The sequence below is a fragment of the Artibeus jamaicensis genome, unplaced genomic scaffold (assembly GCF_021234435.1).
Source record: "Artibeus jamaicensis isolate MK-2021 breed Jamaican fruit bat unplaced genomic scaffold, CSHL_Jam_final scaffold_612, whole genome shotgun sequence".
Lineage (NCBI taxonomy): Eukaryota > Metazoa > Chordata > Mammalia > Chiroptera > Phyllostomidae > Artibeus > Artibeus jamaicensis.
In genome coordinates, this window is record NW_026522049.1 from 1170812 (window position 1) to 1196971 (window position 26160).

The 26160-nt window shown below is 53.8% G+C and overlaps 1 protein-coding gene across 4 annotated transcripts in view; it reads left to right on the forward strand.

Annotated features, from left to right (window-relative positions):
• LOC119063086 (fumarylacetoacetase) overlaps window positions 1–26160 on the forward strand; it is a 109327-nt gene that overhangs the window by 27939 nt on the left and 55228 nt on the right. The gene's annotated exons all lie outside the window — the stretch shown is intronic.

Sequence of the window (26160 nt, forward strand, 5' to 3'; positions counted from 1 at the left end):
TGCCTTTTATTTTAATTGGAAGGCAGGAGAAAAATGGTTACTATTTGCATCAGATAGATATACCCAATTAACAGTATCTCTCGCTTGGTGCCCACTTGGAAACGTGGATGAAAAAGTCTCATTCTCACTCATAGCAAAACCATAAATAAATAGGAATATAAACTTATGCGGGAATATGTTTTATCTTGTATAAAATTTCTAGTCTCTCTTGGGGGACTAAAGAGGACCTCAGTGCATGGACAAATGATTCTTATTCTCAAACAAGGAAATAACCACATCGAATGCTCTTTAAATGTAAATTCAATGCAGTCTCTATCAAATTCCAAGTAGAATTATTTTATTTTATTTTACTTTACCTTAATCTTTACTGAGTTTTTTTCCCCATTATCCATTAGTCTCCTTACACCCCCATCCCCCCACCAAGGAGAATTTTTTTTTTATCTTGACACGATGGTTCCAGGTCTTGTGTGGAGGAATAGAGAGAGACAGTCCACAGAATCTTGATGAAGAGACCTCGGGGCCAGTCGCCAGGCTGGGTACAGGAGTGGAAGAACGCACACATGGCCAAGTGCAGTGCAAAAGAATGGAGGGCTTACAGCAAAGGAAGCGTGTTATATGTATTAGTGCGTGTTACTCCTCCCCACCACCCTGTGATGCAAATACTAACGCTGCTGTCGAGGCTAAGGAAGTGGGGGCTCAGGGGCATAACCGTCCCGCCCATGGCCACACAGGGAGAAGTGCGGGGTCAGGGCACTCGGGCATCCTGCCTCAGCATCTGTGCGTCGGCGCTTGGAGCTCTGTCCTGCCGCACTGCCCTTACCACAAAGCGACAGCGATTGCACCAGCATGTCACTGGCCCAGAGAAGACCTCTCAGGGGGTTGGAGTGAGGAGCCCAGAATCACAGGGACACAAGAAACTGTGGTGCTGCAGGCGGCACTTCGAGCTGACGAGACAGATGGCTGTTTCCCAGAAACGATCGTGAAATCACCGAATAGTAATTAGTGGAAGCCGGTTTTCCCACCTACGTACGTCCCCTCAACAAAATAAAGTCCAAATTCATCGATTAATGATTGTAAAAAAGCGAAGCCCCCCAAAATAATCAGATGAATATGGAGATGGATATTTGTCACAAGCCTGGGATTGTGAAGGTCTTTCTAAGTCTATCTCAAAACCACAAAGGAAAAGCCTGACAGATATGATTATTAAAATAGGAATGCATTTACTTAGGGAAAAAAGACACCAGAAACAATTAAAGAATAAATAAGCTGGAAATAAAAATATATATATTCGTTATGTAATTTATAATTATATTTATTTTTTAAAATTCAGGGAGAAAAAAGAAAATCACAGGAGGGAATTTCCATGTCAAGAATCAGTCCTTCATCATAAACAAAGCAACAAACAACAAATGTTGGAGGGGTTGTGGGGAAAAGGGGTCCATAGTTCACTGTTGGTGGGAGTGCAGACTGGTACAACCATTATGGAAAACAGTATGGAATTTTCTCAGAAAAATAAAAATCGACCTGCCTTTTGACCCAGCAATTCCACTGCTGGGATTATATCCTAAGAATCCTAAAACATCAATATCAAAGAACCTATGCACCACAATGTTCATAGCAGCACAATTTACAATAGCCAAGAGTTGGAAGCAACCTAGATGCCCATCAGTAAATGAATGGATCCAAAAATTGTGGTACATATACACAATGGAATTCTATGCTGCAGAGAGAAAGAAGGAGCTACTACCCTTTGCAACAACATGGATGGAACTGGAAAGCATTATGCTGAGTGAAATAAGCCAGGGGTTGAAAGACAAATACCATATGATCTCACCTTTAACAGGAAGCTAAACAACAAAACAAACAAACAAGCAGAAAAAAAAACAAACAAAAAACAAAGACACTGAAATAGAGAACAAGGGATAGTGACCAGAGGGGAGAAGGAAGGGAAGTTAAGGGGAAAATGGGGGAGGGATTTGGAGGAACAAATAGGAAGGACTCAGGGACGAGAACTAAGGGGGGTGGAAATGGGAGGGAGGTGGGGAGCAAGGGGCGGGGGAGGCTGGGATGGGAAAAATAGACAAAAAACTGTACTTGAAAAATAACTAAATAAAATTTAAAAAAATAATTAAAAAAAATAAAAATAAAAATAAAAAAAATAATCAGTCCTTCAGTATTTCGATATTCTAGGCTTTCCCCAAGCTTCTTTCTCCCTCCAGCTCAGATCGCTGGCCTTCAGGTTCCTGCAAGTCTGCGGCCCCTGGGAAATCCCAGGCCCCTGTGTGCGCCTCCAGCCTGCCCTCTAGCTGAGGGAGGAGGGCATTGCACAGAGGCTGCTGAGGATCTGGGCAAGCTCTGGCCATTCTCTCAGGCACCGTTGTTGGGGGTTGAGGGGGCTTTAAAGCCCCCCGGTGTTTCATGAAACATCAATACTGGCCATACTATCTATTTCCTCACCCCATTCTGATGCCATTATACTTTTTTCCATATACTGGCAGCCTTAAAAAAAAAAAGCAATTGGTTTGAACCCTTTGCACAATGAGGGGCCCTAGCAATTTATATTAATCAATCATCAAGTATTCAAATATTCATATAACACCCACTGGGTACAAGCATGAATAAGACATAAATAATGCAAATCAGACATTTCAGTCCTTTAAAAATAATTTCCTACCCAGATGGGCCCTGTTGTTTTCAGTTTTAACAGAACGTTACGACTTGTCATTGGCTGTCATGCTGTTTCTGTTCCCTGTGTGTCACGGCAGCCAGGACGTGTTTAAAGAGCAGGGACAGTTTGCAGTGTCTGTGTGCTGGTGGCCGCCCTGCCCGGGTAGGAGCCTCTGATTCAGTCTCCATCCTTCCGCTCATCCCTCCATCTCTACTTCCTTCTTTCCTTCCTCCCATCCATCTCCCTTTCCATCAAAACAGGGGCCAGGCCATTTCTTCTTGGGCTGTGTGAAGAGTGAGTTTGCTAAGAGATGATCTTATCTAATTCCTGCTGTGGGGCTTGTCCCAGCCTCACCCGATGCTCGATTAGTGGCCACAGGGGGCCTCCCCCTCGGGCGTCTCAACTGCTGCACCCTTTTGCACCACCATCTGAAGTCTGCGTGACTCCCCCCTGCTCACAAAGGCTTACGGATAAGACGCCGTTAGCCTTGGCTGGCTGGAAGAGCAGAGGGAGAATAGTGAACAATCTTCCGGTACCATGCCATGAATTATTGGTGATGGACGACTCCCTGTCACAGTGATTCTGCCGCATGATAGGGAGCAATTGCTGGTGTCAAGTGAGGTGGAGAATGAATGGGAGCTTCCCTCAACTTTCTCCTATGCTTTCAACTTTGGTACTGAGCTCAGCAGAGCTGATGTATGGGAAGCCACGGGAACCATGTCCAAGGCTAGGAGAAGAAGGTTAAATCTGTCAGAAAGACAAACCAAATGGCTTTTGAATTAAACATATAAGCTCCGCGGATGAAAACACACAGCTACGTTGATCTGTGCCGTGGAGTCAGCAGTGGCAACTCCACACTGAAAGTCGTTAAAGGCCGAACACACTGTGCTGCTCTTTGGAGACTATTTCTTTTTTCTTTTTTTGAATTATTTATTTATTTTTATTGATTATGCCATTACAGTTGTTCTATTCCCCCCTTCATTCCCCTCCACCCTACCCCCCCATCCCCACCACTACCCCCTTTAGTTTATGACCATGTGCCTCAAGTTCTTTAGATTCTGTATTTCCCATACTATTCTTGCCCCCCCCATCTATTTTTTATCTACTGTGTATTTTCTGTACCTTCTCCCCCCTTCTCCTCCTCCCACTCCCCTGTTGCTAACCCTCCTTGAGATCTTCATTTCTATGTTTCCACTCCTGATCTAGCTGTCCTTTTAGTTTGCTTTTGTTTTAGGTGTGGTTCTTAATAACTGTGAGTTTGCTGTCCTTTCACTGTTCATCTTTTTTATCTTCTTTTTCTTAGGTAAGTCCCTTTAACATTTCATATAATAAGGGCTTGGTGATGATGAACTAACTCCTTGAATCTGATCTTATGTGAGAAGCACTTTATCTGTCCTTCCATTCTAAATGAAAGTTTTGCTGGATAGAGCAATCTTGGTTGTAGGTCTTTGGATTTCATGACTTGGAATACCTCTTTCCAGTACCTTCTTGCCTGTAAGGTCTGTTTTTGAGAAATCTGCTGACAGTCTGATGGGGACTCCTTTGTAGGTGACTGTCCCCTTAGCTCTTGCTGCTTCTAGGATTCTCTCCTTCATTTTAATCTTGGCTAATGTAATGATGATGTGCCTTTGTGTGTTTCTTCTTGGGTCCAACTTCTTTGGGACTCTCTGAGCTTCCTGGATTTCCTGGAAGTCTATTTCCTTTGCCATCTTGGGGAAATTCTCCTTTATTATTTGTTCAAATAAGTTTTCCACTGGTGGCTGTGCCTTTCCCCCTTCTGGTACCCCTATAATTCGGATGTTGGAGTGTTTAAAGATGTCCTGGAGGTTCCTAAGACTCTCCTCATTTTTTTGAATTCTTGCTTCTTCACTCTTTTCTGTTTGGCCATTATTTGCTTTCTTCTGGTCCACTCCATTGATTTGAGACCCATTTTCCTTTTCATCGCTATTGGTTTCCTGTGCAATTCCATTCATTTCAATTAGTTTCGCCTTCATATGTATATCTAATTTGTGGCTATAATCAACCAGTTCTGTGAGGATCCTGATCACCAGTGTTTTAAACTGTGCATCTGAGAGTTGTGCTATTTCTTCATCGCTTAGATTTATAGGCTCTGGGGCTTTGAGATCTTCTTGAGCCATTTTTGTTCTGTTCACGCCCGTTAAGTACGAGGAGGGGAGCCTTGGACTCCCAAGTCGCTGGGTTGTGACGCTGTATGTGGAGGCGGGGTCAGAGCGGAGAAATGGCGGCGCCCCCTGCTGCCGCCCGCCACTGGGGCCTGCTGGGTCCCGTCCAATCGCCCACTCCCTCGCTTGTCTATCCACGCATGGATGCGAAACCACAGTCAACCCGCAACCCTGCTCCCTCGCTGGTTCCCCGCGGTCGCTCGCTGAGTTGCCCACCAGGTCCAACCCTGCGTCTGGATTCCGCGCACCTGAGTCCGTCTGACGGAGTTTTCCTGTGCAACCCTGCTCCTCCAGCTGCTGGTTTCGCCCCTCTTACCCGTCAGGCTGAAGAATTTGTTGTTATCAGACTTCTGAAAAGTTGAATTTTCTGTGTTCTGGCTATGTTTTCTATTGCTAATATTTAGTTGTCTCTAAACTTGGTTGTGTGAGGAAGCCCGGCGTCTCCACCTATGCCTCCATCTTGGCGGAAGTCTCTGGAGACTATTTCCATGACCAAGAAAGGCCGGCACAGCCGATACAGGGTGACAGATAATAACAGTCAATGGTAGTATGGCCAGGTGGGATTCATAGCCATTCACCCTTTTAGATCAATGATTTCAGACTCAGAGAGGGAGGTTGTACCTCACAAGGACAATACTCACTTCAGATAGAAAATCGAAAAGATGTGATTTGTGCCCTTAATGAGAGTGATTCTTCAGCTGCTGTGAGCTCGCCTAATCTCAGTTCTGACTATGAAGTGCCATCTCGTCCCGTTTATTCCCAGTGAGATTAAATAAAACAGAAAACTCAGCAGCACATTCCTATGCACTTGGCGTGGTCTTAATAAACCTAATTTAAAAGAACTTAGGCTGTACCATTTAATTTTTTAAAAGATTTTATTTGTTTTTAGAGAGGGGGAAGGGAGGGAGAAAGAGAGAGAAAAATATTAATGGGTGGTTGCCTCTCATGTGCCCCCCACTGGTAACCTCACCTGCAACCCAGGCACGTACCCTTACTGGGAATTGAACCAGTGACCCTTTGGTTCACAGGCTGGGGCTCAACCCACTGAGCCAGAGCTACCCACCTGTTTTTGGATGTCATCCCTCCACATCTTCCCTTGTGCTCTTTCTAGGGGTTCATCCCTCAAGATTGTCCACATTTCCAGGCTGTGAGTGAATCTCTCCTTGGTCTCCAGTTGGACACTTAACGTCTGGGTCTCATCCTCGGTTCAGACAGCCTCAAAGCACCCCACAGGCCAGGCCCCCAAAGACCTTTTCCTGGGAACCCCAGGAGGAGGCCATAGCTCACTCCAAGCTCCACACCCTTCCCAACTCTGTTCCCAAACGACCGTTCCAGGAGAACTCGGACAGTCCTGGGGCATCGGCAGGGGCGTTCCTGTTCTCCCCATTTCCTGCAGCACAGATATTACCCACCTCACCCCAGAGGCCAGCCTGCCAGAGCCCAGCCTGCAGATGGCGCCAAAGCGCCTAACCCTTGGCAAGAAGCCCTCCAGGCAACGTCGGGGCATTTTTCAGGAAAGAATAAAAAACCACCCGAAGAAGAAAGGATATCTGAGTCATTATATGGCTCCTTGCAGGAAGAATTCAGCTCCAAATAGGCTGTTTTTCATTCTTTAAATTAGATGCAGCCCCCTACGCGGTAGGAGCCGGCACTTTGCCGGTGAGAAGGGAGTGAGTCTGCGTCTGCGCCGAGTGGGGCAGTGCTGAGCCAGGAGCAGGTCCTCGCGGGGCTGTGCAGTGCAGGCCGGCGGGGTCTGCTGAGGATCCAGCTTAAGGCATGTGCCCACCGAGAGGCTGAGAAGGTTCTGGAAGCAGACTGTCAGGTCTGCCAGCATCTGGCACCGCCAGATGATAGACACCGCCAGCATCTATCAGCTTGGAAAGCAGGAGCAGACGACACTGGTGGAAGCAGAACTCAGACGAAGGAAGAGGAAGCCACCAAGGGCCAGAACCTCACTGCTGCCCGAGCTCCTCCTGCTGAGCGGGAACGACCCCAGAGGAGGAGGAAACGCAGTCTGGCGGCAGGGCCTGGAGGGAAGTCCCTGTACCAGGTACTGACAGGGGGAAGGAGAGACTTGCAGAGATAGGTTCCCGGAGAGAAGGGATTGTGGCTCCGCCCCCTCCCCGCCCTTAACTAGGGGGTGCTGAGCAGGGCACTGCAGCGCTCACACTGTGGGTGTGGCCCTCAGGACCCCTTGGCCCCGCCGTGGTAGGAGACTCCCACAACCTGACAATCTTAGGTCCCGGAGGGAAGTTGAAGACACGGCTCCTGGTTTAAGTTAACTCACTGCCTGAGCAATCAGTGTGAGGGTCACTCTCGGACCCTCCCTGTTCCTGGTATCAGAGCCCAGTCAGGACAGTACCTAGAATGGTGGCAGGTGCCAGGCAGGTGACATGGAGGAGGAGGGCCTGGGTGACGTGTGGAAGCGGAGACCACCAGTCCCAAGTCCATCATCTCTGTTCGACAGCTGAGTAAACCGAGGCACAGGGAAGTGAAGTAATTAGGAACTGTCCAAGCTGTCTCTGAAGACAAGGGGACAGGAGTCATTCATGGAGCAGGTGGAAGAAGAGAGAGTTGTCCCCGCCGAGTCGCTGGAGACATTGATGGGATTAGAGAGGAGGATGTTAGGGACACAGCTCTGAGAAGTGACATGCAGGCGGCCCTTGATTTCAGAGTCACTACACAGCCTTTGTCACGCCCCCACCGGTGACCTTCACCACCATCACGTCCTCACCACCGGTGGTGGACAGGACCAGTCCACCTGCCTGGGGGCCGAGGGGAGAAATGGTGCCAGCAGTGGGGTCTTCCCTGTGGCCCAGGAGTCCTGGAAGGAGAGCGTGTGCTGAGACCCCGGAACCCGGCTTTCCCCTCCGCCTTCTTCAAGCCAGCTGGGCGGCAAGCTCATTAGCGAGGACTCCCATCTTCCTCCAGATCTGGGTGTTCTCCTTCCTCAGAGAGAAGCAGCTCGGGGATTCGGAGGGCAAACGCTCCCGCCGGCATCCTCCAGACTCCTGAGTTGGGGTGCGGGTGCAGCCTAAAACCACAGAAGCAAATAGTAGAAGGAATACGGCTCCCATCCTGCGGGAGCTCTGAACAGCTTTTTGTGTTTCCCATAATGGCATTCACTCTGTTCACTGGACAACCATGGAAACCAGGAGCAGAGGCATTTTTATTAAGTTCTAACTCAAAAAGCTTCATCACAATTATGGCAGCTTCTCTCCACGACACAGAAGTGTAAACTCCGTTCTTGCCCCTTTTGCCCCTGAAGTTTGGGTCTCAGGCACGTCTGTATGTAACAGCACAGTGCACTTCCTGATACATCGCTTTGTTGTGCTTCCATTCTTTGTGCAAACTCTTGGGCATTTTCCAATCACAGATGTCTTCCAAGGGTCAGTATCTTCCCTTTGAAGCTGGAAACAAGAAGGGAGAGGCCTGTGGAATGTAATTCATGAATGAAATACGGAAAGGAACCTGTCCTGATTTCATTCATTTCTTAACAGTGCCAGATCTTCCTGTGTGCGGAAGTGAGGAAGCTGGCAGCAAACACAGACCCGGAAGGTCCAGCTGAGGCCACACCCAGCACTCAGACCCGGAGGAAACCTAGAGCGGGCAGCAAGGGTCAGAGGCCAGAGCAGCAATGGTGGAGGACTAGAGCCGGGCCATTTCAAGAAATCCCTGACACAGGAACAAGGGAGATAAGGAAGAGAACAGAGCTTGGGTGAAAAATACAGAACGTCTAGCAGACTGGGGAGCCAAGCAGCGGTGTGCTCTGTCGCCTCCCACTGGCTGCGAGAGCCCGTTCTTACATCCTCAGGACTTTTGTGAGCTTGTTCACGTGACCGGGCCAAGGGTGACCCAGCTGGTCGGAGGTTCAAGCTGGGTCTCCCCTGCAGGCTGTTCCCAGTCTTGGCCGTCACACATCCAAGGCCAGGACACTGACAGGAATATTATTGTGCATAGAATCTTTTATCGCTTTTAAAAATGCGGACTTAATTTTAAGAAGGAAGTCTCTTTGCACTTCTGAAAAAGTAGACTATTGCTTCACTAAGGAAAGGCCGCGCTGTTCTTCCAAGAGTTGCTCCAACAAGAATGAAAGGCCCGGCAGGGCCCTGCTTGCTCTCTATTAATATTAATGGCACAAACCACAGAAGAACACTGGGCAAAGGCCCCAGCTGCACAGAGAACAGGGAGCTGGAATTAGCCAGAGAACCTGGCTGGACGCCTGGCGCTGCATATAAAGGCCTTGTGTCCTTAGAAGAGTCATTTCATCTCCCTAAGCTTCTGTTTCCTTCTCTGTGCAATGAGAGAGTCTTAGCTTGCTGGCTGATTTCTAAGAAGTCAACGATGTAACTTTAAATGAACGCTCACCCAGCGAGGGCAGGTAGGTGGGGGGCCCCCTCGTCCCCTGCGTTCAGGTGGCACTTGGGATTCGTGCATCCATTTCTCATCCGTGGTGTCGTGATCGTATATGGCCAGACTGTTTTTCCTTCCAGAGCACAAGTTAGTTATGAGAGGAGCTGATGGACGTCTACTTTTTTTCTGTGTACAAAACCCTCAGATCATGGCAGACCCTGGAGTTGATCGTTCAGTGAATGAACGAACCGGGTGGGCAGGTGGGGGGTCGCCAACCGTGAGGCCTGCGGCAGCACGTGGTCTCCTCCCCACAACCGGGGGTGGAAGAGCCAGCCAATCCTGCATGGAATTCAACACTTACCCTGCAGGGGGCGTCTGCCCGATTGCAATCCCAGCCTGTTTCCACTCTTTGCATTTTGTCATCTCGTTTCTCAGATTGGACCCTGTCGTCAGGTGTCACGGCTATGCCAATGTGGTTACGTTAATGGGCTAAATTAAGTTTGATGTCCTTTATTGTACATTCTGCCTTTAGAAAAATAAGAAAGTGGGCCCAGAAGTCTCTGACTGTGTCCCAAAAAACGTCGGGCCAGCGCCCTGGGAGAGCAGGAAGTGGTCATTTTGGGGACTGAGCTGGTTTAGGCACAACTGAGTCTGAATCACGGAACATGTTTATGAGCATTTGTGCTGTGCCGTCGCCATTGAGCTCAGACAATGGGATGCGTGCTTGTACATGGGCCACGATGTTTTGGGGGGACACTGTGGGGAGCAAAAGCGGAGACTCTTCTGCTTATGTTTCTCCCAATGCCACCTTTACCTCGAATTTTTATCTTGTTCTATTTTTTTTCTCTTGACTCAACACCGGCTCTTTCATTATCTTGCATCTTGATGTTACATCTGACTTCATTCTGAAACTCTCGAAAAAGGCCTGAGGCCCAGGTCTCGTCTCAGATAATATTTCTTAAAAGAGACAGAAAGAGTCCATTGTTCCAATTTGCCAATGGTCCTACAAGGAGGAGAAAATAGCCTGGCACATGGGTTCCCCATTTCCAAGGTCATCTTGATCGGCTGGACAGGCCCAGAATAACCTGTACCCAGGACGGAGCCAAGCATCTGCGTGTGGGAGCGCTCTGAGTTCGGGCTGACACCGTGACGTCACAGCCAGAGCCAGGGACCGTGTGACACAGCCTGGCTAAAAGCTGGGGTGTGGAGTCAAACAGGAGGCCCAGGCTCTGGGGATGTGCCATTGTCAGTCTCTCCCTGTCTCACCAAGGACACAGGGACAGTTGGAGGGGCCCATGTTCTGGCCTTTTCAATACACGTGGCAGGTGAATTAGTAGCACAGAGAATCGCCAGTCTCTGGAGCACTCAGCTTCCGGGCCAGTAGCTAGCGATACTCCTGGGGTCTGGCCCCGAGTCCCAGGGAAAGGAAGGAGCAGCAAGTGCCCTTTTTAAATTTTTTAAAAGATTTTATTTATTTATTTGTAGAGAGGGGGAAGGGAGGGAGAAAGAGAGGCAGAGAAACATCAATGTGTGGTTGCCTTTTGCGTGCCCCCTACTGGGGACCTGGCCCGCAACCCAGGCACATGCCCTGAGTGGGACTCGAACTAGTGACCATTTGGTTTGCTGGCCGGCACTCCATCCACTGAGCCACAGGGAGTGCCCTTTGTAAATGAGGAGGTCAGAGGCCTACCTTAAGGCTGACCAGGACTCAGCCGGGGTGCGGGCGGCAGTGCCCAGCATCTCGGACATCTAGGAGAGTTCCTGGCAGGGGCAGGTGCTGACCTGGAGGGACGTCTGGACCGGACGATTCAGGAGCATGGCCACCTGGGGCGGCAAGAGGGAACCAAGACAGATTTGAAGGAACATTCAAATTCCTTGAGGACCCCCCCCAGAGAGGGGGCAGGAAATCCTGGGGAAGCTCAGGTTTCTTGCTAAGACCAGGAAGGTGGGTGTGTTATATACTCTGAGACACAACCATGGAGTTATGGCGATTGCCTCCTTTTCTCCAACCCTAACTCGCCCACCTCACCGATGCGCTGCAGAGGTGCCCACCCCACCCACATCGAACCCTCGTTTCCTAAGCGGTGAGCAGGGAGCACCGGCTAGTTCCTGAGTTTACCTGTAAAGTCCGTACCAGACAGTGTGTGCGGCTCACCTCTAACATTCCAGGGTTGTGTTTAAAGTAGGTAGATATTCAAAAGCCCAGACTCTAACCCCTCAATGAGGTAGGCGACGTATTCCCCAAAGACATGTTTTTCCACAGAAACGAGCCTGCTTTCCCTCTAACGGGGTCACCTGCGGGGAGGGGAGGCGTTGTCCCCTGTCTGTTACTTGTGGTAATTTGTATGCTAATGAGCGAGCAGTCCCAGACCAGTAGGTTGGGTAATGAACTTGGTGTAGCCGGGGTGGACGCCGGAGGAATGTCGAATATATCCTGGAAAGGGGAATGAATCATTAACCGACTCCATTAATTTCCTTGGCACTTTCAAGCAAAAAATCACTTTTTAAATATATAACGTAGCAAAAGACCACAAGGACAAAGTTTTAGCATTAACTGCTAGAACGTCCAGAGAATTTGATTAGGCTGGGGGGGGGGGACTGTTGCTGTGTGTGAGGGTGCTTTTCAAAATGGGCTCATACAAGCAGGAACACGGTTATCTATTAAAATCTGAATAATTGCATTCATGCGGCATTTTTTCACTAAGCACGCCTCATGAAAAGCACCGGAGCCTGTGAAATAAGGATGTTCAAGTGATTTAAGAGTCCGAAAGTGCTGAACAGAGGTGAGGAGTTGTTATAATCACCCCTGAAATCTTTGTCATGCACTTGGAGCAAATGAAGGCTGTGCAGAGTGCTCAGCAGAGAACCCTTTTTACGTACCCAGCGCTCCCTTCCAGGTGGTGTCCAGTGGTCGTGGAGGGTGGGGAAGCGGGAGAAGGGACCCCGGGGCACTTGTGGCTGGAGTGGTCCTTTGGCTGGTGAACTTCAGACGTCTGTGGGAGACCTTGCCCTGGGGGCTGAGATCGTCTGTCCATTCAGTTCCACTCCCTGGAGCCTCTGTGTCCTCAGCCAGACCTCTGTGAGTCCAGACTGTCCTGTGGCTTCCCTGTCCCCTCACCTGGGGGGACGTGAGGACCCTGGCAGACCACAGAGAGGCTGTGGGGAGCAAGACACCCATCAGGCCTGGCTCTGTGACACAGCCTTCGACCCTGCAGCCCCACCTGGGTGGCTGCCAAATGCTGAAGGCTCTGCTTTTAGCTTTTCCATCAGCTTGTTTCATGTGTCTTCCCCGGGAAGTCAGACACACACGGGCAGGACTGTCTGTCTGTCTGTCTCTCTCTCTCAGCATTGTCGTCTCGAAAGTGTGTGGCGCACACCTGTTACCACATTCCATCTAATTCCAGCTGTGACTGAGCGAGCACAGTCGTGGACACACACCCATTTCACAGATGAGAAAATCGAGGCCGAAAGGTGGTACCACAGTTGCAGGGGCAACGGAGTGAGTGACAGAGCGCAAGCCCCACGCTGTGTGCTGCCCAGGCCGGTGCGTAAGCCTTTCCGTATAGAACTACGATTGCATCCCCCTCAGATATAAGTCCCAGACACAGAGCGGGGGTCTGTGCTGAGTTAAAGACAAGGAGGTGGCATTGGAGATCACAGAGGCGCACAGGCCTTTCTCTCCAGCGAAGACGAAAAGGTTAGAAAGAACAAAGTAAGGGACTGTGGAGAGGAGACACATGTGGCAGGAAGCAAAGCCTGTGGTTACGGCCGCCCTTGGTTCACCCCATCACACCCTCTACTTTGGAGCAAGGCCATGCTCCCCGCCCTGGGAGCTCTAGCTCTCCAAGTTAAGAGAAGATAAAAACTCCTCGATGACCGCACATTATTCACAGGAAGGCCTGTCTCTCGCATCAAAGTGATATGAAGCCGACTGCAAGGACTTTCTCCCACCCAGTGTTGGAACTGGGGCTGGCGACCGACCTGGGTCGTTCCTGGGGAGGACAGTGCCCAGAACCACAGGCTGTGGGCCCAGAGGCTAATTTTTTTTTTTAAATGCAAATCTCAGCTTCAAACTCAATGGCTTCTTTGGAATATAAAAGAGCTCGAGGCTGTTTACAGGTTGGGTGGAATTCCTGAGCCTGTTAACGGTCACAGTCTGCTAACCCTCATAATGAACAGCAGCATCTTGCATTGGGTGTTCGCCTTGGTGTTCAGCAATGGCTAACCGCTCCTCCTCCGGCTCAAGAGTGAGGCCTTCATCCATTCTCGATGTTTCTGGGTATTCACCTACGTAACACCGATTAGACAAGAAAGAAAGGGACAGCCCAAATTACCCCCGCTCCATCCCTTCACACCCCCACCCCAGCTACCGAGTCCCAGTACCGTGGGTGCCCCAGTTTGAAGCCTTGCCTAGCTCCTGAGCTGCGTGAGCTCGGGAAGGTCACCTCTCTGCCTTGAGCCTCGGTCCCCTTATCTGCAAACTCTGAGGGCGGAACTGGGTGATATTAAAGGTCCTTTGTATCTCTGAGGTGCAGTCCCTGGGGGAGACGATGAAATGTCACCTTCTCTGTTAAAGTTCCGTCTTAGTGATCACTTATCAAAAACCACAGCACAATGGACTCCAGGGAGAACATGAGAGATATATTTGGAGACGATACCCAAATGATCTACTCGTTGTGGCGGATTTGTAAACACTGAGCAGAGGAACTTGTTTACTTCAGACAGGTGTGCAAAGGTGAAGAACGGAAAGCTCCAGGAGGGAGGTGGGGCAGGGGTGCCTGGGGCTGCCGTGGACAGGACGGGGCAGCCCTGGGAACACAGCGGGGCCAGAAAGGGAGCTGTCCGGGGAGCGACATTCTCTCAGATGGGTGTCCTGTCTTCTCTGACGTGCAGTGCCTTCTCTTGCAGCGGCCTTAAGAAACCCGCAGTCACATCTATTGTGAGTTAAGTGCCTGTGGGCATTTGCGTGTGTTGCCTTTTGGGGTTTGTGGGAAGAGAGGCTGACCTGCCATTTGGTTTGATGTCGGGGACACCAGAGCACATCTACCCAATCCAGGGATGGGGTCTCTGAGCTGATGTCCTGCGCGATGGGCCTCACGCTCATCGCCCTGGATTTGCCTGGCTCATCCTGCTGCTGCAGGTACACACGCTTGTCTTTACTTCGGTGTCTCTCTCCACATGTGCACAACCCGCTCATTTCTTCCGAGCCTCGTTTTCACTCTCCCTGATCACGCCAGCCCTCTGCCCTCACTCACTTCACGGTGAGCACGGCGCCCCAAGGCAGCGGTGTGCTTCCCGAGGTCCTCTCCTCCCCAACCCCAGACTCGAGGCCCAGACCAAGCTGCAGCTTTCCTCCCAGTCTCCCAACACCTAGCTTGTGCAAGGCAACGGTCTGTCGAATCGATAAACAAATGAATATCTTTAAGCGCCTATTAGTCAGATCAATAATGACAAATGCTGCCCGAAGACCATGCGTTTTTGAAAATACATCCCAAGCTTTGTGCCCCAACACCCTCCCAAATGCTTCCTCGTTAAAGATTTACAACAGCCTGGTGTTTTGGCAAGCACGTCTACATTAGGGGCTGTCCTGTCCTTCTGGGTCCCCACCTGGGATGTACTCGTTCTACCAAGTCACCTTCATGGGGCACCTGCTGTGGTGGCCGTTCCGGCCTAAGAGCCATGGTTTCTCACAGGGGCCCCCCAGGGTCTTGCATTAAAACACCCGCTCGGAGCTGTCTGCAGCCCAACTCCAGCAAGTTATGCAGATAAAACCATTTTACTTTTTTTTTTTTTTAATTCTCAGTTTCCTTGTGTCAATAAGGCAGTTGCAACCAATAGCCTGGGACAGTGCCCAAGGCAATGAGGGAGCAGAGCTGAGTGCCTTGCTCAGGCCCCCGGGACGCTGCCTGTGTCGCGTGGTCCTGAGCGCTCCGGCCTCAGGGATCCCACCCGGAGGCGCAGAGGGTGCATCCTCACCGGAGGCTGAGGGCGCTGGGCGCTGGGTGCCGGTGCTGGGTGCCGGGTGCGGGCGGGGCACGGCGCTCGCGCCTCTCCGCCCGGACCCGGGGCGTGGGGCGGGCTGAGCAGCGCCTGCGCGAGGGGGCGCCGTGGTCCGGCGCGGCACCTGCGCCTCCCCGCAGCCCTGCCCCCAGCGCGGGGGCCCACCGCCCGCGGCTCCAAGTCTCGCGGTGCTACGGCGGGACCCGCGCCCCCCGGCGCGCGACAAAGGCGGGACCGGGAGAGGCGGCGGCGCGAGGCCGCGGAGCTGCCGGCCTTTGTGTAGTGCGCGGGCCGCGCTCGCCCGGGCTCCGCGCGCAGGGCCTCCTCGTCCTCCGGGTGAGTAGCCGGCCGGGAGCGCGACATGGCCACCCCGGCGGCCGTCAACCCTCCGGGTGAGTAGCGGGCCGGGAGCGCGCAGCCGGGGGGCCGGGCGGCGGGTGGGGCGGCTGTCAGCACGCGCAGCCTGGGCTCCGGCATTGCGGCTGCATCCCCAACGCGGCCAGGCCTGGCGTACCTGGACCCCGCAGGGCCGATGGACGCCCTCAAGCTCCGAGAATGCCACTCTTCTTCTTGCCCGGACTCTCGGCCTCTGTCCTCGCGCGCGGGGACCCGGGGGAGGGAAAGTTTGGGGCTGGGACCCAGTGGGGTGGCGCGTTCTCCCCGCCCACCTGGTCCTTGGCGCCCTCACCACCGGCCACTGTGTGTCCCCGTGTTCCACGCGTGTTACAAGCGCACAGACCCAACGTCCCGGCCTCCTGGGCTCCTGTCCTCCGATCCACAGGTCTGTGACCACAGCTCGCTCCCGCGGAGCTGGAGAATGGGAAGAGCCCTCGGGCGGGTGGGAATAGTCACCTGTTATGCAACTGTAGTCAGGAAATCCAGTTTCAGTGGGGAAATGCCCTGCCTGTGCGGACTGCCTCAGGCTCGGGGCCGAGAACGGGAGGCCGACTGCTCCGAAGTGTGTGCGGCTGAGCGGTGACCGCCGTGGGCAGGCTGGTGCCAGGTCCCTGGGAGGACGCGGGGCGGGGGTGGGCACCCAGAGGGTGGGGTGGGGTGAACAGTGTGGTTGGAGGGTTAGGAGTGAAGCGTCCCATCCGCCTCTGTCAGAACCGGACTTTGAATAACTCCATGGTGTGGATAGGGGAAGCCAGGGGCCGAGGGGACTTGCAGGTGGACCTGCTCTGAGCGTGGATGTCATTTCCGAGCTGGGGCGCTGGGGAGAGAAGCGGGAGCAGCTGGGTTCCTCAGACTTGAATTGCTGCGGCCAGGCTTCGGAGGGCTTGGGAGGACAGGCTCCCTCCACACAAAGAGCCCCCCTCACAGGTGTTGGACCAGAAGGCACATGACCACGGTTCTGGAAGATTTAACTAGTCAGCCACGTTTGTGTAAGAAACATGGGAGGCCGGTGCTGAGCTGGGATCAGCGGCCCCCGCTTGGAACAGAGAAGAAGGGGGCCGTGGAGGGACTCAGACTTGGTGCTGTTGAGATTTGGGGTGAGGGTCACAGGGAAGGCACAAGGGAGGGGCACGGAGGTGAGGAACCTGAATGGTTCCAAGGAGGAAGCTTCTGGAACAGTCATCATCAGTCTTGCAAAGACAGGTTAGGGCTTCTCTGCCCCCCGGGCACTGAGTGGGCGTGTAGTGGCGGGGGTTGGAAACACAGCCGGCCCAGGCACCAGAGATCTTGACCTTGGTGACAGCTTCTCCAGTGACATTCTGTGAGGGGTCCCCTCGCCTCTAGTCCACCACCTTCTCTCTGACCAGCCAGCCCCCTGCGGCAACGCTGAGGTCTGTGGGGCGCGCTGCCCTTGCTCAGAGTGAACCTCTGACTTCTTCTGCCGGGGAAAAGGTGGAGTTTCTCTCGAGGGACACAGCTTGAGGGTGAGCCCGAGCGAGATTTCAGGTTCACTTGCAGTCAGGACGCACGAGCGTGTGGCCAGAACGCCTCCCGCCTCCCCGGCCTCGCCCGGCTCCCCAGAGGTCATTGCCTTACAAAGAATAAGAGCTCAGTAAACACAGGTACATGGGCTGGGAGGCACCAGCGTTTATTTCTGTGGCTCTTCTAGGCCTGGGGTACAAAAGTCAGAGCCTGTCCCCTCTGCACCTCCACCTGCCTGGGTCCTGCTGTCCCAGCCCACCCCCCCACACCAGCAGGCTCCCTTCACTCCGGGTCTGGGCGATGGCAGAGGAGGCTACAGGTGACACACTCTCAGTGATTCAGGTGACGTGAGCCAGGTGTGCACTTCCAATCTACCCCCTTCTAGGTCCCCTGGTTGGGTTTCAGGTTAGGATCCCACCAGTTACTCTTGGGGAGGGGAGGGTCTCTGGAAAAAGAAGGGTTTTGCTCCTGGATGTGTTCCTCTTGGCGTCTGCCCCGGGGTCTGGGCCCTGTCACCTGTGGCCTGTGGCCCCTCCCTCCTTCCAGCACACTGGTCACTGCTACTGTCGTACTGGCTACTTTTCTCGATTCTCTCTGGACAGGGCTCCCCTGTGTTCTCTAGACCAGAGAGCAGAGTCCCCTGGCATCTTCCGCTCCGAATCTCTGTGTTACTTGCTTTATCTCCTTTTTGGGTGAACGTGAGCAGCTCCGAGTGCGGGAAATACCGCAGGTTTGAATTGGTTGGAGGCGTGTCGGGCGTCTGCAGCTGGAGAGACTCAGGACCGGGGCCGCCCTGGTCTTTTGTGACCGAAGCACGAGGGGTCAGTACCCGTTCAGACCCACGACCGTGAGGAATTGTGCGTCACCCGGGCAGCCTCTGTTGTCCCTCCTCCATGTGGCCTTCCCAACCACAGGTGCCACTAACTGTCCCCGACCCCTGATGTCACTGGCTACGGTCCACACGCCCTCCTCGGGCCGAGGGCAGATTTGCAGGCAGACACCTGGCTGAATAGTCCTCAGGGCTGAGAGAGCATGTGGTCCTTGTGGCCTGGGACTGGTCCCGGCGGTCACTCCTGCTTCAGGTCCAAAGCCAGGAGGTTTCAGGAACAGGGTGGGTGTCTTTGCATTGGATCCGGGAGGGTCCCTGCTTCTCTTCCACAGGGTGGGGAAGGAAAGGCTCTGGGGCACAGCAGGCTGCGAGGGTTCGGGGTGCTCAGTTCAGGGGGTGGGGTCTAGGGGAGTCAGCCGGGCTGAACCCGAGCTCGGCGGGCAGCCCCAGGGCCTCCCAGAGCCAGGTCTGCGGTGGGCCTGCTGTGTCTGGCTGGGACCCCAGGAAAGGAGGGACCCTGCGGTGACCCCGTCTGGCCCTCTGAAGCTCTCTGCCTGTTGAGTAAGGCCACTTCCTGCCTGGCCTGCCACACTGCCCGCACAGGGGTTCAGGAGAAGGCCCCTGAAACCCACACGTGAGCGAAGGGAGGGCAGACCCTGGCCCTGGCGCCCCTTGCAGACGTCAGTCCAGGCGCAGAGGCAGCAGGAAGCGCGGGGTTCAGTCCTGACCCACAGTTTTACGCACATCCACACCCAGAGGGCGTTTTCTTTCTCAACCCGGAAAGACCCCTGACTGAGTCAGTGCCTGGACCTCTGAGAACCTGGCACAGGGGGGAGGGGGTGGCATCTCAGAGGCTGAGGCTGGGGCGCTGCTAAACACCTCAGGGTGCTCACAGCTGTGCCCACTAGGCAGAGCCGTCCACCCCCGATGTCTCGGGGCCCTGGTCCCCCAGGCCTTGGGGCAGGGGCAGTGGGCTGGCCCCCAGAGCACTCTGGCTGGCGGAGCGTGAAGGGATGACCACCTTTCCAGTGTAAGAAAAACCTCAGGGTGGCTTCAGAAACAACACGAGACTTTTCAGATGATTACGATGTCTGTGGCGGAAGTTCATTTAAATGTGAACTGACGGAACAGCAAGATTTTTAAAAAGAATTATTTTTAGAGCGGCCTTGACGCTTCCATCAGATCAGCAGTTTGGCATGAGGCGGCGTCTGGAATCATCCGGCCTCGTTCGACGTGCTCGGTGGGTCCCAAGTTCTCCGAAGGATGGAATGAATGGATGTGATCAGGGATCACAGCTGTGCTCTTTCTTCTCTGAAAGTGTCCTACCCAGAAGGCAGGCAGTCAGCCGGGTTCGGCCAGCCTTCCCCGAGCACCCCCCTGCCTGCCCCCCGCCCCCCGACAAAGGGTGCGGTGCCCAAGCGCCGAGTCCAGGACGTCCACCAGGAGTGAGTTCCGCCCGACTCTAACGCAGGCAGCGTGGGGACCACTTCCTGCAGGTGACCACGGAGAGGAAGACAGGGCGGACCCCACCAGTCCCTGCTGACAGGCAGAGCAGGTCAGCCTCACGGGCTTCGGGCCTCAGTTTCCAGCTGCCTGCGGGGGCATCCGCGCCCCCCCGCCCTGTGCCCCACAGATTCTGCAGAGCCACACCCCCTGCTCGTCCCCCCTGCCCTCCGTCCTCTGTGGCAGTGAATGGCACCACTCTCCATTCACTGGCCCACGCCAGACGTTAATTATTTTAATTGCTTATCCACCTAATTAAACAAATATTAATCGAATGCCAGCTGTGTGCCTGCCGCGGTGGGCAAAAGCCGGGGGCGGGGTCTCTGCTTTCAGGGAACTCACTGTGCGGCCAGATGATCACGTGGGTGAGGGTGTCCCTTCCAGCAAGTGTTACGGAAAAAAGAGGTCTTTGTTCCCAAATGCAACAGGATGCCATTGAAGTGTGGCGAGCGGGGGGTGTGAGGTGACGCGGGAGGCGGGTTTTGAAAAGATCTCTGGCTGCTGAGTGAGGCCGGCCAGGCAGGGACAGTGGGTGTGGCGAGGAACACTCAGGTCCCTGAGCTGTTCAGGAGGGAACGGCAATGCCACCCACTGGGAGCCGGCACTTGGTAGGTGACAGGTGGGGTGGCAGGGCCCCCAGTTCATCACTGGGGGGCTAGGATGCCATGCCAGAGAACGCTGAGGAAGTTCAGGTTCTGGGGGGATCACAGGGGATGTCAGCGGGGGCGGGTCATGCTGTTTGGTCTTGGGCGTGGTGAGTTTAAGGAATCTTGAGGTCCAGATGCCCCAGCGAGACGGGGCCTGGCCAGAACCCTCGGGGCCACTTCATTTCTCTCGGAGCTGGGACATTTCCCTGTCACTGTGGCAACCCCAGGACCGTGAACCAGGCCTGGCTCCTTATCGGCGATTGATGAACATCCACTGAAGGGTAGGCGGTCTGGACTCCGAGTCCCCACGCCGCAAACCAGCGGGAAGAGGTCCACCCACCCCGAGGTGACTCTTTTGTCTTTGGTAACTTTTGATGCCAAAGTCATTTCAGGCTGAGAGGATACTGGCAGGAAGGTAGCGAGGTCTCCTGTGGGCCTGTCACCCGGGTCCCCAGCGTAGACACCTCGGCCTTCCTGCTGTGCCTCCAACCTTCCCCTGCGCAGTTCGAGGACGCGTGGGAGATACGGCCCGCCTTTTGGGTCCAGACACCTCGGGGGGCTGTTTCCGGAGGAGAAGCACATCTCCCCCATGACTGAAATTCAGGGCCATGGTCAGGAGGCTGACGCTGACGATACAGCATCCCCCAACCCACTGGCCAGATTCCTGTTTTAACAGGGGGTCTTTGTGGCCAAAACCACATCCATTTGTTTGTTTTTTCTGGCCCGGGGTTCAACCCAGGATTATGAATTGCACTTAGTTGTGATGCTTCTTTAATCTCCTGTAATTCTGGAAGAATCGCTCAGTCTTCTTCCCCGGCCCCTACCTTTTATGGCCCTAACATCTTTGCTAAGTACAGGCCAGGCATTCTGTAAACTATCTCTGCGTTTGGTTTAGAAGTTTTTTTTTTGTACTGAAGTACAGTTGATGTACACAGCACGTTAGTTTTGGGCGTGCACCGCAGCGAATGGACATTTCCGTGCCCTGCAGTGGGGTCGCCGCAGGGAGCCTCACGCCCACTTGTCGCTGCACCAGGGGGATGGTGATGCCATCGGCTGTATTCCGCGCTCTGTATTCCACATCCCTGTGACGGCGTCCGCACCGTGAGATCTCCTTCATCTCTCTCAGTTTGCTTCCTTTTTCTTTCTTTTTTGATGCTGCCTCACGATTGCATCGAGGTGGTGCTGTGTAGATTTTCTATCGCACCACAGACGGGATGTTGGAACCCGAGACTGTTTGTAGCAGTGATGACTTTAGAGTGAGCGTCTGGGTCGATGAAGTCGAGGTCCTGGCCTGACCGGGCTCTGCAGAGCTGGTCAGTGGCTTCGGGGCCCACCCCCAAATGCCGGGAACCTCTCCTTCGTCCACTGTATCACCTGCAGGCAGGTCAGGCGCTGCTTAACCAATGCAGGTCCCAGGGGTTTAAAAAAAAAAAGTGGCGTACTTCCATAAACTAAACATCAACCTCATTTGACAGGTAATTATAGTCCAACTACGGGAGGGTGATCCAGGCAATAAGGGCTTAATGACGGGCTCCTGGGACTTGCAGGTGGAAACGCCTTCAGGCTGGCTGCCCTCGGGGAGTGCCTGGGACCCGCCGCAGGGCCCACCTGGCCCCTCGTCCGGGCAGCAGTCAGCCTGAAGCCTGCCCAGTCCCTGGGCGCTGGGGCGGGTCCCCGTCCAGCTGTGTGTGAACATTCGTTTTTGGGAGTGGATGCACTCCCTCCTTTACGTTTCACTCCAAATGGAGTTTTCCTGTTACTGAGGTTTCATAAAGAAGAACCTTGTGACTGGAAAACAGATTTTTTTTTGCATCATTTGCCTGTAGAAACTTGATGGGTTTCCCAAAGTCAAAGAGTCCCCTGTTCCACCTCTCTGTCCCTCTCCTCCCCTTCCTCCTCCCCTTCCTCCATTCGTCCTCTCTCCCTCCTCATCTTCCTCTCCTCTTTCATCACAGACCCAAAGGACCAGACGGAGAAATGTTCCATCTGCCCCAGTCACTCGTTCGTACCTCCCCTCTGCCTGGGGTCACCTGCTAGGAGACAGTGCAGGCGAGGCCTCCGTGTTCCCGGCCCTTCTGTGTGCTCAGAGGCCGGAGGCCGGCGGCACTGTCCCCGAGCTCCAGGCAAGTCCGGCGTGCGGACCCAGCGACCTGGCTGCAGGGCCCGGGGCGCCCCTCCCATCACCGCCGCTTCCTCACACACGTGTCAGACGCCTCCGTGTTTGGTGCGTCACGGCGAGGGGTGATACTTCCCAGTGCAGTGCCCAGTGCCCTTCCTCACCCCAGCTGCCTTCTTTGAAGGGTGTGTCACGGTGGTGGGAACTCAGGTGCAGGGTTCCCAAGGGCAGGGCAGCTTTCCAGCTCGGCGGGGGCCACTTGGGGAGCAGATAGGCAAATGCACTTGTGGAGGAGGAGGAGGGGGTCCGGTGATGCAGGAAGCCCCCTCTTCCTTCTGCACTAGGGGTGGGGGTGGGGGTGTGGGCTCTCTTGCCTGCAGGGATGCTACGGTGCAGCCACCCCAGATTTCGCCTCCAGTGTCAGGCTGGGAGACGCCCTGGGAGGCCTCTGCTGTCCCCGCCTGTCGCCCCCACCCTGCTGGACTCCAGCTGCCTCCTCCCATCCTGTAGTGACCGTCCCCACCCTACTTCCTATTTGCTCTCTGCTCTGGTCCTGCCCCGAGTGCAGGCAGGGGTGCTCTGTCACCACTCCTTTTGCTGTCCTCATCCTCCCCGGCAGCGAGGAGGGGAAGGGTCCCCTCGCCCAAGGGTGACTCTCCCTCCTGGGCCCTCCCATCCTCTGGTCGGTGGCCTGTCTGTGGCTGTGTTGAGTGAGGGGCAGGCAGCCCTTCTCTAGGAGGCCCAGGCTGTTAGGCCTGTCACCACCAGGGGGCACCCTCACACAGGTATTTCAGCAGCTCAAACCTCACCCTCATCAGAATCAGCACCAGGAGGGCAGATCAGTCAGTCCCAAGGGCTTTTTCAGGATGTGGGTCGAGCGGGGTGAGACCTGCATGTCTGACAAGTCCCCAGGTGACACTGATGCTGCCAGCCCCACGACCACCCTTCAGGGCCACCAAGGCAGCGAAGCCAGTCCTGTGCCCACTGCCAGCACACTGACCTGGTTCGGGGCTCCTGGGCCCACAAACTCACCGCATCTTCCCAATGGTTGGGCATAGCAGCCCATTTCACAGATGAGCAACTGGAGGCCCAGCTGGTCGGGACCACCGCTCATTCTCATCCTGAGCGTGTTCTCTTTCCACCGTCCCCGCGGCGGGGTGGGGTGTGGCGTGCACTGGGTGTTCTCCAGACTTCCCTGTTTCTGCAAGGAGGGCTCCCTGATGCCCGTTTTCTAACTCAGAACCCAGATGGGCGTGCGCTTCTTTTCCACCATCTTCCGCGGAGGTTGCCATTTCGATAGCATTTCCGCAGGTGATTGGAGGTCCCGGCTCGGTCCACCAGGCTCGCCCGAACGAAGTACTCTTTGGAACTGGGGATTTTTTTTTTTTAAAAAAAAGACAGGAATACCCTGTATGGGGCACTTGGATGACAGAGAAAAGACAGAAACGTGATTCGTGGCCTAGCTCCTTCTGCAGCTGGTGTAGAGGATTCTTGTGATCTGTGCTGCTTCTTAGGATAAGCATGGATTATTGCTAGCACCTCACAACGTAGAATAAGGGATGGAGAAGGTGGGATTCCAGCAAGGAACACCTGGGAAATTAGTTATTCCAGGTGGAGGGACCGTGCCGCCAGCTCAGAGGTGGGGGCAAAGGAGGACAGTAGCCAGGAGAGTGGGCGTGTGCCTCCCTCCCCACCACCTGCCTCCTCGGTGCCTGCAGGGTGGTGAGAATGGAGCCTCATTTCTCTCCGGAGGAGCCGGGACCAGTTCTCCCACCCAGGACCATTCAGAAACCCAACCTGGTGCAGAACTCCTCCCGCCTTCTGCTCCCTTCACTCCTCCACACTTTCCATGTTCCCGGCACAGGGCCGGGCCCGCTGAGGTCAGGGAGGAAGGGTCAGCATCGTCCTGACGGTGACTGACTCAGGCATACAGGTTCCCGCCTGTGTATTTTCGGGGAAGCAGAATCAAACGAGTGGGTTAGAAATTCATCCTTGTGAACGCATGAAAACTTATCAGTAAGACTTTCTCTGGAAAGATGCATGCCCTGAACAAGATAATTTTTTTTTTAATTTGAAAAATCCCAATGGGTTATTGTGACGAAGGCCGGTATCACAGACAATTCCAGCAAGATGTTAATGGCAAATACTCTGAGTTGTTCTGCTCCGTGTTGCCATTTATCCTTCTGTACACGTCTTGGTTCAGAAAGTCTGTAACGGTCCTCCCGAAGTCAGCACGCCGCTGAACTCCGTCCTCACACGTGGAGTTTCCCCATGCCCTTTTGCATTTAGGTGTTTGAAGCTTCTTTTTTTAAAATAATTATTTTATTGTCGTTCAGTGACAGCTGTCTGCATTTTCCTTCACCACGCCCCACCATCCCCTTCCCTCCCTGCTTCCACCGTCCCCCTTGGATTTGTCCATGTGTCCTTTACAGTAGTTCCTGAAAACCCTTCCCCTCAATGTCCCCTCCCCACTCCCCTCTGGTTATTGTTAGATTGTTCTTAATTTCAGTGTCTCTGGTTATATTTTGTTTTCTTTTTTCTGTTGTTGATTATGTTCCACCTAAAGGTGAGATCATATGGTATTTGTCTCTCGCAGCCTGGCTTATTTCATCACTAAGCGTAATGCTCTCCAGTTTCATCCATGCTCTCGAGAAGGGTAGGAGCTCTCTCTCTGTCTCTCTCTGCTGCATAGTATTCCGTTGTGCAAATGTACCCACAGTTTTCTGATCCACTCATCTACTGATGGGCACTTAGGTTGCTTCTAGCTCTTGGTTATTGTAAACTGTGCTTCTGTGAACATTGGGGTGCTGAAGCTTCTTAATAATTGGCTTTGAGTGCACAGCGAACAGGGTTTGCTGCGTGGTCTTGGGTTATCACAGATGATGTGCCTGCAGTGACACGTTTGTGCTTGGGGACCACCGACTGGGAGAACTGAGACGTCTCAGGCGCACAAGGGGGTTTTCCATCGCAGTCCATCCGGAAGGCGCATTTACATGGGACAAGGCGTGTTTGGCCCCGAGTACTGTGACCACAAGGCAGACCTTGTTTGTGGAGTCGACCTTGACCTACTGTACAGCGTGGGTGTGACCTTGGCCGTGGCCAGTGTGAGTCTATGCCCTCTCAGCACGGGCTCAGGGAGGCCAGAAATGGTATTATTTTTTAATTAATTAATTTTTTTGCTTCTCACCCAAGGATACGTTTAATTCTAGAGAGAGAGAGAGGAGGGTGGGGGTGGGGGAGAGAGAGAAACATTGATCCGTTGTCTCCCATCCGAGCCCCCAGCCAGGGGTCGATTCTACAATCTTTTGGTGCAGGAGACGACCCTCCAACTAACTCAGCCGTCCGGCCGAGACTTTTCTTTTTTTTTTCTTTTTTTAGTTTTTAAATCAACTTTATGAGGTGTCATTGGTGCACAGTAGAAGACCGGCAGACACGACCTTGAAGTAGGCACCCCACAGCCCGTCCTTCTGAGACGGGGCCACCGGGGGTTGGTTGAGGGAGCCGAACTTGGACGGCGGTGATGTGTCCGTGTGGGAGCGTTTGTCCCCTGCGCTGTTCGTCTGCCCCCAGCACGTCCCGGCGACATCCTTCTCCGAAGTCGTGTTGTTTAACGCCTGAGTGGCTTTTATCACTGTGGATTTTCCATAATTTATGAGCTTTTCTCTTCACGTCAGATGTTCTCACTGATTTGGTTCCTGGTGAGCTTCAGGCTGTAGGTAGATGATCCGCACAAACTCTGAGTCACTCGTTTTTCTCCTGGCTCTTCACTCCTTGATGGCCAGCCCTGGAGGAACCGGGCACCGGCCCCTGCCCTGGCCTGGGGAGGGCACACACACTCTCTGCTCCTGCCTCAGGGACTCTGTCGGACAGGTGCATTTTGCCTCATTGGTGGGCTGTCTTCCCGGCAGCATTTGGACCCTTAGCCCCTGAGACCCTCGCTAGCTCACCCGCCGGCAGACCACACCCGGCGCTTTCTCCTGGGA